This window comes from Poromitra crassiceps (genome assembly GCF_964638095.1).
Source record: "Poromitra crassiceps genome assembly, contig: HAP1_SCAFFOLD_230, whole genome shotgun sequence".
NCBI lineage: Eukaryota > Metazoa > Chordata > Actinopteri > Beryciformes > Melamphaidae > Poromitra > Poromitra crassiceps.
The window spans coordinates 238,201-250,487 of record NW_028152161.1 but is presented as its reverse complement, the minus strand read 5'-3'; the positions used below and the strand labels follow the sequence as shown (position 1 = coordinate 250,487).

The 12,287-nt window shown below is 43.9% G+C and overlaps 1 pseudogene across 1 annotated transcript in view; it reads left to right on the top strand.

Annotated features, from left to right (window-relative positions):
* The first annotated feature begins 383 nt into the window (after positions 1–383).
* LOC310770800 (solute carrier family 22 member 23 pseudogene) overlaps positions 384–12,287 on the top strand; it is a 95,290-nt pseudogene continuing 83,386 nt past the window's right edge. Inside the window, exon 1 of the transcript in view lies at positions 384–601. The product of the transcript in view is annotated as a solute carrier family 22 member 23 pseudogene (transcript). The remainder of the gene's footprint in view (positions 602–12,287) is intronic.

The following is a 12,287-nucleotide window of genomic DNA, read 5'->3' as shown; positions in this document are numbered from 1 at the left end:
AAAGGCAGAAACTGTAGGAGCACCTTTGGCTTGTAATACAGATTTGACATGAAAATTGCCACATCTAGTGGGTTTAACTAATGTGTGCCAACTGCTTTTGTTCATTGCAGGTGAAGAAACTTCATGCTCTGGGCTACAAGCCCATTTTATTTTTCGGGAAAAAAAGTAGAGGCGCTTCAGATAAGTGGGAAGCAGAGATTATGTCCTATCTGGCCCCCAATCAAGAACTGAAATCTGTTTTGGAGAAGATGCAGAGGGCCTACGAATTCATCTTGACTCAGGGTAGGAGTACATTTTTTGTTTTGTTTAGAAGTAATGATTGTTTTAAATAATATCTTATTTTTTTAAAGGTACCGATTTGAAATGAAAGTATACCTTTTATTATGGCAGCCTCCACAGCACAGGAGCCCGACACCCCTAAAGCAGGGCCGTGCGACAGCCTCCCTGAGCAGCAGCACGACAGCCTCAATGAGGAGGAGCAAGACAGCCTACCTGAGCAGCAGCACGACAGCCCCAATGAGGGGGAGCACGACGACAGCCTACCTGAGCAGCAGCACGACAGCCCCAATGAGGAGGAGCACGACGGCCTACCTGAGCCTCTGTGCAACAGCCCCCCCAGTGTTTCTCTCTCTGCCCCACTCTCTATCTCTCTCTCTCCTTGCTCTACCACTGGCTCTCAGACTTTTCGAAAGAGGAAGAGAGGGACTTTGACTAAGGAGGGGCCACGCGGGAAGAAGAAAAGAAAAGGTATGTTTTTTTGGTCAGAGTTCAAGGTCACTGTGACCTCACAAAATGTTGTTGTCCATAACTCAATAATTCAGATGTGAATTGGGACATTTCACACAAATTATGTGATGGCTTTTTTGATATCCAAAAGCTCAAAAGTTAACTTTGACATAATGTTTTGCTTACCACTGTAGCCAGTGTTGGGCAAGTTACTTTCAAAATGTAATATACTACATATTACTAGTTACTTTCATTTGAAAGTAATAAGTTACTTTACAATATTACTTTCTGTGTAGAGTAACTCATTACTTATTACACTACTTTTGCATTACTTTCACCAAAATAACAGCAGCAGCAGAATGACATTGCCGCCCCGGAACCATCCAGAAAAATAATTTCAACCACCTTGAAATCAGTGTTAACAGTCCAAAATTCGAAATGTTATTATTTTCCTTTGTTATTGTCATCTATAGTGGTTATTTGCATAAAAACACACAGTTTGATTAGGAAATGATTGTATCTTTTTGAAATATGTGCTTTGATTTAATCAAATGTAACTCAATTTGTAACTTGAGTTACTTGACAAAGTAACTGGTATAATATTACTGAAATCCTAAAAGTAATAAGTTATATTACTGAGTTACTGCTAAAAGTAATATATTACATGTAATATGTTACTTTTGTAATGAGTTACCCCCAACACTGACTGTAGCAGAGAAAACCATCTTGGGTCATTCTACAGAAAGGATTCTACAGAAAATGGTTTTGATGGTATTGAAAATCATGCTGTCGGTATTTCTTTCTAAATACCGTACCTTGGTATACCGTAATACTGCCCAAGCCTACTAGTCAGACATGGTGACATCATGAAAGACAAAAAAATATTTTGGAGTCTTATCCTGGGCCCGGCATTAGTTGTTCTAATAATCACATTCATTATATTGATGTGGAGCCCAAGATACTTGTATGAGTCCACCCTCTTCACTTCCTCTGCTCTCTTGGTGGCTGCCTCACAGCAAGAAGGTCCTGCGTTGGACCGATCCGGTCCATCCCAGGTCCTTTCTGTGTGGAGTTTGCATGTTCACCCCGTGTTCGTGTGGGTTTCCTCCGGGTGCTCCGTTTCCTCCCACCCATAGGCAGATTATGACATGACGGGCCCCTGTGCCTGGATGCATAAAGCCCCCCCCCCCCTCACAGCGCACATATGCACGTTTAAGGCCAGAATAACATACATTCACCTGCATCTCAACAGGATTTACAGCAGCACAGCCACCTGAACACTCAAAGCCTAAACAAGAAATAATATTGATCTGTATCTCAATACAGGCTCCAAAATTAACCTTTTTATCCACCAGCCAAATGGCTAGTCAATGTTCACATTTTACCAGCCACTCAATAGATTACCATTGTTTTGTGTTTTTGTTGCTGGTGAGTGAATCAAGTCAATTAAAGCCAAAAGCACAATAACCCCTCCAATTGACCATAAACGTATTGAACATGTTGTCAAAAATAAAGGGTTGGGGGCCTAAGGGATCATTTGGTCTCAGGCACGGGCAAGATACGCGTTGGCCCTGTGAATAGGCTCTGGGGTATGGGCCCCCTGAGCTATTGGGCCCCTGGGCCCGGTAGGCCTGTTCGGTAATCCATCCCTGCTCCCACCATAAAAGACATGCATGTTAGGGTTAATACTCCTAACATCTTAATAACATATAGGCTTGTGGACCCCAGAAAGAATAGCTGCTGCAATGCTGTAGCTAATGGTGCTCCAAATAAACTTGAACTCTCCCAGGATGAAAATGAGGACAGGGGGTCTTCTGTTTCTCTGCTAGCCCACCACACGCTCATTGGTTTTGCTGCTATTGAGCTTCAGATGATAGTTGCACCATGTGATGAAGCTCGATCAGTCCTCTGTACTCTGTAAAACTAGTTTCTAAGTTAAGGCAGCATGTTTCTCAATGGAAATCACTCTGTGGAACTATACAATACATGTCAATATGGTGATAACTTCCATTTCACCAAAATATACCTTTTATTAAATTCCTTCAAAGTCTGTCTGGACAGACATGGATGTAAACTGCAACTTGACTTGTTGGCGGAGGCATACACCCACCATGCACTCTATTCTGTTTTTGTTCATAAGTAATTATTGTTCTAAAACATGTATTTTTCTTTAGATGTCCAGATTTTAAATGACAATAAACTTGTATTATGGTCACCTCCACAGTGCAGCTGCCAAGCAAAGACACCCCCACAGCAGAGCAGTCGCACAACAGCGCCCCCGAGGAGCAGCCACATTCGAAGAAGAAAGCAAAGGGTATGTTTTGATTAGCTTTTTGTTTTGTTTTTGGTACGCCTTACTCCACACTATAGCTGTACATTTGCTCCCAAACTAATTTCACCATCAGCTGGCAAAGCCAGGGTTCATGATTCGGGTAACAAAGTCATTGAACTTGGTAGCCACTACATTGTATTTTATTCTTCAGTTATTTAGCGGAATTTTGGTGGCAGGTCTGAAGTGTCCAAGGACCATGGTTACCATTCAGGGCCTAAAATAAGAGGAATTAGTGAAACCCAGCGCAGCACTTCGTTTGAGTGACCAAAAAGAACGTAATGTTAGAGACAAACTCCCTTTCACACAAATGGGCGAGACTGCAGATCAACTCACATTTTCCACTCCTTGGATGAAAACTTTTGGACTACAAAGCATCTGCATTGTCCGAAATCTGAATCCCCCAAATGTGATGTCACCTTCGCATGAGAGCCAGTATTATAGTAGAATGACATCTACAAGCACACAACCAGTTAACATCTACGAGCATATCTTGTCACAATGGTGCAAATATTTGTAAACATATATTTTACTTGTGTAAGGTTAACAGAAATGGGTTCAATGATTTCCGAAATTTTATAATATTGTCCACATCAAACTGCAACTGTATATCCACAGTTTTGATTGGAATTCCTCAAGACTAATATTATAACAAAAAGTGTTAAAACTCAAAATTCATGCAGGAATCGGCACAATGCCAGTAACATTAAATAGCCAGTGTTGTGCTAGCTCTCACTTCACGAGAGCTAGCTCAAAATTCAGCTCACGCAGATTAAAATGAACTAGTTCACGATCATAGCTCATATTTTGAACTTTGAGCTATAGCTCAGTATCAAAAAATGAGCAGCTCAGTTCATTTCAAGCTCACTTCTTACTTACCCAGAGAAAAGGCACAGCACATTTTTTTTAACACATAAGGCTCTTTCACACAGATGGCGCAAAATTGCACTTCAGAAGGCCCGCAAAGCCGGCAGCCTCGCCACAGAAATTGCTTTCACACACAGGCCGGCAGCACCGCCACATTCCCGTCCCGCCGTGTGCTTTCAGGCGACAGCCACCGCTCCCGGATCAAAAGGCCTTTCAATAATTAAATAAAATAACGTATTACTCGCTTGTACAGCGCAGACAGCTCCCGAACAGAGAGAGAGAGAGAAACAAGCCGTGTGTGCGTCCGTGTACAGCAGTGGACAGAGAGAGAGAGAGAGGCTGCAGGAGCACCGCAGCAGCGGAACAGAGAGAGAGGGAGAGATGTGTCATTACTTTATATCGTAATATTGGCTTCGGGCCTCGCAACGGGCTCGGGCCAATTCGTTTCATAACTCATCCGGGCCGGATCGGGCACGGGTCTGCATGTCACGGGCCGGGGAGGGCTCGGGCCGAGATTTCAGGCTCGCGCAGCTCTCGAATCGGAGGGCGACAGTCGAGTCTGTCACAGCTCTTGTGTTTCTCGTTCTCTCAATAAATGAGTCGAGAGGACTTTGGAGGCGGGCTGAAGCTCAATGCCCACCCAATAAGAAGCTAGAATCGCTACTGGTATTTTCTGTGCAATTTTTCCATTGGCTGGGGGTGAAAATAAACATATTTTCGTAACTTTTGATTGGGTGGGCAAGACTCATGTCTGGGTGGGCATTGCCCACCTCTGCCCAGCTATAATCGGCCCGAGTATTATTATTATATCCGTTAATTTTACCTACTAATGTTTGAGCATAAAGCCTAACCTACTTACAGGCACGGAGCATTCCTCCTGGCGCATGATTGTATAGGCTACTTTTTTTACTTTCACTGTCTTTCTTGCTGCATGAGGTGATTTCCCCTGTAATTTTTTTAGGAAGCATTCGCACTGTTCCGGCTTGCTGCTCCTACGCTTTCAAGTGGGGGCGGGTTACCAGCTAACCCGGCGCTGTGACTAGGTCTGCTCGCGGGACAAAAGGCGTACAACAATAACCCACCAACGCGCGTTCACGACTTTCACATCGGAGGCGCGGATCCTATTTTTCGTGCTTTTTTCGGCTTTCAAGGACGGTGTGAAAGCGTCTATACCCTATTCACTCCCCCCAGTCCAGTTAGTCACAGGCAGCCGTTTCTATAAATTATAGATCCTATAGATCTATAATTCTTGGATTGTATCTTATTTTGATTTGGTACTTATGGTAAGCTATATCTTGTATAGCATCTTGTAATTCCTAGATATTATATTATGATTCTATATTATAGCCTACATCCATCTACAGTGGAGTCCGCTTATATGATTATACTATAATGATCTATATAGGCTAGATTCTCTATAGCAGAGGTGTGGACTCGCATTCACAAATCTTATGACTTATAGACTTGACTTGACAAAATCAACAAAGACTTGTAACTCAAGAGAAAGAAAGTAACTCAACTTGGACTTGAACACCAATGACTCTTGACTTCACTTGGACTTGAGCCTTTTGACTTGAAAAGACATGATACCTTCCGCGAAAATGAAAGAATACAGATAGTCTCTTTATTTTGTGCATCGGATAACTGTCTGTGGAACTCAAGATCAAAGTGAGACTTTCTGTAGAATGAATTTACACAGCGGAACATGCAGTTGTTAGATCGCAGGATATAAACGAGTAACGTTAAAAAAATAGCCTCATTGGCAGAGTGACATAATGCACACTTATGAGCCGTCTCCACGTGCATCGATAAAAACAATACAACACCGTGGAGTTGTGTGCACAACCCTCTCCATTCCTCCCAGTCCCACCTATAGCTGGCACCCAGAGTGTCTCAGTCAGGCTCTCCTCATAATTGTGCTTTCTGTTGTTGTTTTTACCTCCACTAAATTGCGCTTATAGTGCCCAGCTGCATTCACTTTATTTTTATGCGCAGGCAAAACAGCCACCAACACTCCTGACCATCTCCACTGGAGACATTTGTGCTTCCTTTCCCTGTCATTACGTTGCCACTACTGTGCGCTTGGCCGGTGGATATTTGCGCAGTTGCTATTCTAATTAATTAAGCTTCAGATAGTCGAGTAAGGCACCGTAGCCATTCCTGGGCAGACCGCGCGCGATGGGGGGGAGGGAAGAGAGCAGTAGAGGGAAGCAGCCTGGTGAAATGAAAACCGCTTTTATTCCAATGTAAATTAGCACATGCATGTACACAATGGGCAATTATCGAGGTAAGAGAGCGAGAAAAAATATGATAAGAGGGCTGTCCACCCCCCAGGTGGGAGCGTGGATTTGCAAAAAGGTGCTCAGCTCACCACTCATGAAAATAATGAGCTTGCTCAGTGAGCGGCGCTCTTAGAGCGCGTTCATGCACAACACTGTAAATAGCCAACACTGCTATCAATAAATTTAAGCTCTTGAAGAGGAAGGTGGCGAACGTTAATGTGTGGAACCTCACAATGTGTGAAACTTCTCTACGTTTTAAAATTCAACAGTCCATGGATGAATTCATATTCAAAGCTAGCATTGCCAGGTCTATTCCGTTAGTAGCCGTCCATCAGTAGCAAGCAAGATGTGCAGCTTCACAGGCAGAATTCTTGAGGACTAGCATAAAGTAAGATTTCTGCCCATACGCCCAATATAATTATAGGAGCTTTTCCCTCCTTAGCCAATTGTCATGTTGTTCCCCTAGCAACTCTGGGGAAGATGGCTTTGCTGCCCCACGCATCAGAGAGCTAGGACAGCGTGAGCACACACAGAGGAAATAACTCCAAAAACAGCACTGTATCAATTTGATTTATACACACCAATTTCACAATTGAGTCTGTACTGTATTGCACACATGCACACACACACAATGGGGCGCTGTGGCTCAGGAGGTAGAGTGCGTCGTCCACCAACCAGAAGGTCGGTGGTTCGATCCAGTCTGCATGTCGAAGTGTCCTTGGGCAAGACACTGAAGCCCAAATTGCTCCCGATGGCTGTGCCAGCACCCTGCGTGGCAGCTGGCCGCCTTCGGTGTGAGAATGGGTGAATGTAGGCACATTGTAAAGCGCTTTGGATAAAAGCGCTAGATAAATGCAGTCCATTTACCGTTTACACACACACACACCTCTAATTGAGCGATCAATCGATCAATCTATCTAGCTATCTAGCTAGCCACAATCAGGGCCGTAGCTAGCTATGAGGACGGGGAGGTCCGGACCTCCCCTAATATTTCAGAGATTTTTTTAATATTTCAGAGTTTTTTTTTTTTTTTTTTTTTAGCCTTTATTTAACCAGGTTTGTCCCATTGAGATCAAATATCTCTTTTACAAGAGAGACCTGGCCAAGAAACAGCAGCAACACAAAGTTACAACAAAAAAACACATAAACACATACAATTGAAAAACATTAAAATGATCAAATAAAACATTTGCATACAGACAGCCTGTTCTCAAGAGATTTTACCATAGCCTTAAAACCATTTAAGGTTACTAAGCTATTACGTTTAAGATCAGACTGCAGACTGTTCCATGCGGTGGGTGCAGAGAACCTAAAAGCTTTCTTCCCCAATTCAGCTCGGACTTTGGGAACAGAAAATTGTAGAGTGTCCTGAGAACGAAGATTGTAAAAAAATAAAACAATCTGCATGGAAAACAGGAAAAGCATGAAAAACACGGGATCGCTTTTATTTTGAAACGAAAGGCAGGTCAGGCAGGAAGTCATCTGACGCCGCGTCCGCGGTAACTTGATTCTGAGAGAGCAGCAGCATGGTGGTGAGTGATGACTGTCTGTCTGCCTGGCGAGATAATTGAAGGTGAGCGAGCTGCGAGACAGTGAGCGAGTGAACGACAGACAGTGAGTGACACACACTGACAGATTTTTTAGCAACAACCAAGAAAGTAAGTGTCTAGTCTGTCTAAGTAACTTTGTGTGTTGTGTACGGCTTGGGTTGTGTACCTGTGTTTGTAGGTGTCATTTTGATATGAATTTGGCTAAAACAGTTTGTGTTTGTTAGTTACAATTATGTTGACAGGAGAGCTGAGCAGGTGGTGACATGAAAGAGAATATACTGAATAATGACATCACAACAGTATAATCCTAATGTTGATTTAAAATGATATATTACTCTAAATATGGCTTAAAAGGGGGGGGGGGGAAACTAAAAAAAATTTCGCCGCCGCCGAATCCGCCTCCCCTTGCTGGACCTCCCCTATTTCGGAACTCTGGCTACGGCCCTGGCCACAATGTTGCAACAAGCTTCTTGCACCACAGCACTGTCTTGTGGAGCATTGCCCCACTAGTCCTGTGAAAGTCCGAATCAGTGGTATCTGAAGAAGGAATGCCAAGGCTAATGTGTGGTGCGTGTTGTTAGTGTAAATGACAAAAGCAACACAAGTGTAGACAGCTGTGTCAGTGGGGAAGAGATCAGGGGAATAGGATAGAGCAGCAATTAGGCCCCGCACCCTTTTAGGGGGAAAACACAAGCCACTCGCCGTTGACTTCGATGTAAATTAAACATGAGGAGTGAGGAGTGATGATTGGTTGGGTTCAGGCATGGGGAGTGATGATTGTTTGGAGTTTGGGTCAAAGGTGGCTTAGGTCCCTCTGGGTCGATCCATTCTATTCTCTAGCATTAAGTTCATCCAAGGATAATGGACCTTTTTCACCAGCAACACAGGTGCAAGCAAAGGGTTTTCAGCTTCCAATCCATTTAGGTGTTTGAGTGCCGAGGCCCTCATTAATGTTTTGCTTGCACCTGTGTTACTTCCTGCCTTTTAGATACAAAATGGCTCAGCTGCAAAATGCTAATTCTCGGGCCGTTTGAATGCATACATGAATAAAGCTGATAATATAGAATTTGCTTTAAACGTCTTAGCCTTTCCAAGTATATCTCAAACGGTCCATTCTGCTACAACTCTACATCTACAGCGCTGCTTAAAGTGGAGCTGAAATGAAAAGACTGTTTTTTCTATTTTAGATCACATCCCTGGGTATTCAGTGCACCTATTTAATGTATGCAAAAAAAATCCACAAAAATCTAGTTTCTTACGATTTTCTGATGGAGACTGTAAATTAGGAGGGGGTGGGTGGGTGGGAGAAATAATATACATACGGTGGGGAGAATATGTAATACATACGGTGGGGAGGAGACTGTCTATTAGTCTATTAGGTGGGGGGGGGGGGGTTAGGTGGGGGTTTAGGTGAGGGTGGGGGTTATGACAGCAATGGGAGGTAAAAATAAATCATAGTGCATGGTGTGATGCATAACGTTTACCACTAGTTGTTTCAAATGTTTGATGAACAGAGCTGTCTCCTTTTTAGATGGCTAGCTACTTCATGGCTAACTACTGTAGGCACAACATAACAGTGTATCCACGGCGACCACTACCCAGCGTGCAATGCGCCATCACGTCTGACTACAAATTTCCACAACGGCTTGAACATTGCTACCATTTCTGTCAGAGTTGAATTAAGTTACACTATGTTACAAGTGATTGGTTGGTTGGTTGATTGATCGAACACTATGGTAACACATTTAATCACAGGTACTAGCTAGCTTGTAGCGTCTTGTGTTACCATAGTAACGGCCGCAGAGGCTCATGGGATGGCTCGTTTGTAAAGCTGATAAAACACATTTCGCTTAAATAAAGGCGAAATAATGAAAACGGATGGTCAGGTAACAGTAAGCTATCGTGTTTTGAGTCGGTTATGAGTCCAAAAGCTATCGGAAACAGTAAATTCCTCATAATCGAAGGTGAAATTGCGTTACCATAGTAACGGCCGTGGAGGCTCAGAGGAGCCCGGTCTCTGACCGCAATATGCATATAATGCCCTGCAGTCGTTGCTATGTGACGAGAGGGGGCCCCCTTTGTCTTCTGAAAGTGACGACAAGGGCTGTGGGCATAACGTCGGACGCCTGACGAGTTGGGAGTGAGAATGTGTTGTTCTCATTTCTGCTGTCTTATTTTGCCCTGTAAATTCTTTTTCTTTACCCAACCCACTTGCTCTTTCGAGACTTGCAATGGTTTTTTTCAGATAGGTTTCCTGCTAAGATGTCTACTGGCTGCCAAGCCGAACGAAAAACTCGTAAGTTCCTTTGACTTTCCACTCAGAATTAATATTCAAAAGTAGCAAAGGTTCTGGCAGTTTTATAGACATCCGCTAATTGTCAGTTAGAAAACCCACCCTTCCCCAAAGCAGTTACACTCTACAGTGGCTGCACTTATCTCAAGTGTGCTTGAGTTTTGTGCTAAGAGTCGACAACTTTGTGTGCAGTTGTTTTCTCAAACACCTCTGTAGTTATACATTTCTAATATTTTTATGTATCTAGACCTGAAGGAGTGGCTCAGTATTTGTGCTCCACCACGACCGGTCGCTGATCTTAAGCACAATACTGCTAAACTTGAAGGAGTGCCCCAGTATCGGCTTCACCACAACCGGCCACTGATCGATAATATCTCAGGCTCAATACTACCCCGTATTGGCCCCCAACGATCGACCCTGGTTGTTGATACCTTAGGCTCGATACTGCACTCCTCCCCGCTCGCAGCCACGCCTTCGTTAGGGTCCAAGCTGGCGCTAAACTATTTCCACTCCTCCCCGCTCAAGCTTGAGACGGTTAAACTACACTCAGTTTACCCTATATGGAGCTCAATTGTCTCTGACCTGTACCCTACAAATGTTCACCATTTATCAATCAAGATATACTTACTTGGACATTCCAGGCACTCACCCTAAGATTACTAGTTATAGCCCTAGACGCTTTATATTAAAAAAGGTGCATCTTACCTTGTCTTTAGGCCGGCCTGGTGAGTGTCTGGGATTCCAAGCAAGCGTCCGGCCCGCTACGGCCGCGCTAATCCTGATGTGTCGCGGTCCACTCTCCTCAGGGAAGCTCAGCGAGACTGGAGACAAGGACACATTCAACAACAAGACAGGTGGATAAGGTTAAGTGCACAGTGTCACATGTTTATTTAAGACTAGCAGACATGAATGGTTATATCAAAGCATATATTAAAATTGGTACAAGTCAGAAACAACTGAATAAACTCTTAGATACTGATACCCAAAGTAGTTCATGTCCAGAAGATCTATCTATCTGTGAAGTGTCAGGGCATGAAAAGATCCCGCACCCCTCTCACTCTGAGATGTTATACAGTAAATGTGACTTTCTGATTGGTCCTGAAGTTCAAAGCAGGAGGAGTCTTGAAGCCAAAAACATAATTTCCCAGAAGTCTTGAGGCAAAGCCTCAAGACTTCCTGGGATCCTCGAGTGGGCGTTTTGTATTTGAGAGAGAGAGAGAGAGAGGAAGAGAAAGAAGAGAGATAGTGTTTGTGAGTGAGTGAGTGTGTATCTGGGGGGGGTGTGTGTATGTATGTGTATGTGTGTGTGCATATAAGGTGCATTATATTAACTATAAACAATAACATATATGTACACTCTGCAGTGACATGTCTTCTGTGTGAGAGCTCAAGAGGGGGAGGGGGGGCCGGTGGTGTGCTTGTGTGTGTGTGTGTGTGTGGGGTGCGGGGGGTCTGTGTGTGTGTGTGTGTGTGTGTGTGGTGCGGGGTGTGTGTGTGTGTGTGTGTGTGTGTGTGTGTCCGCGCAGGATTGACACACACACATACATGATAGTACATTTCTTCTTCATAACACAAATCATATTTCAAACTGCATTTTCATAATTGGTTAGAAAAAACATTACATACTAATATATCTCAATAAGTAATATGGGAGCCAGTATATTACTTCAAACTTGTCTGTTATAAGCTCTGACGGGAAACTTACTCCCGTCTTCTGTTTACAGATAGCATGGCCAACTGCAAGGTCGAAATACGTCAGTTCTTACGTGGTTCTTACACAGCACTCGATACTAAAATAAGGCCGTCTTTGTTCTAAGATAGACCTCAAGAGTTTTTTTGGTGGGAACTGCAGATTACATAATTCAGTGCCAGTTAACAACAATTAAACAACAACAGGAGTGTGTACTGTACAGTACCAGTGGAGTTTCTCAGCAGAAAATACACTGTTCTTCTGAGCTCATCTCTCCCTGGCTCCACCTGCCTCTCTCTCTCTCTCTCTCTCTCTCTCTGCCTCTCTCTCTCTCTCTCTCTCTCTCTCTGTCTCCACCTGCCTCTCTCTCCCTGGCTCCACCTGCCTCTCTCTCTCTCTCCCTGGCTCCACCTGCCTCTCTCTCTCTCTCTCTCTCTCTCCACCTGCCTCTCTCTCTCCCTGGCTCCACCTGCCTCTCTCTCCCTGGCTCCACCTGCCTCTCTCTCTCTCCCTGGCTCCACCTGCCTCTCTCTCTCTCTCTCTCTCTCTC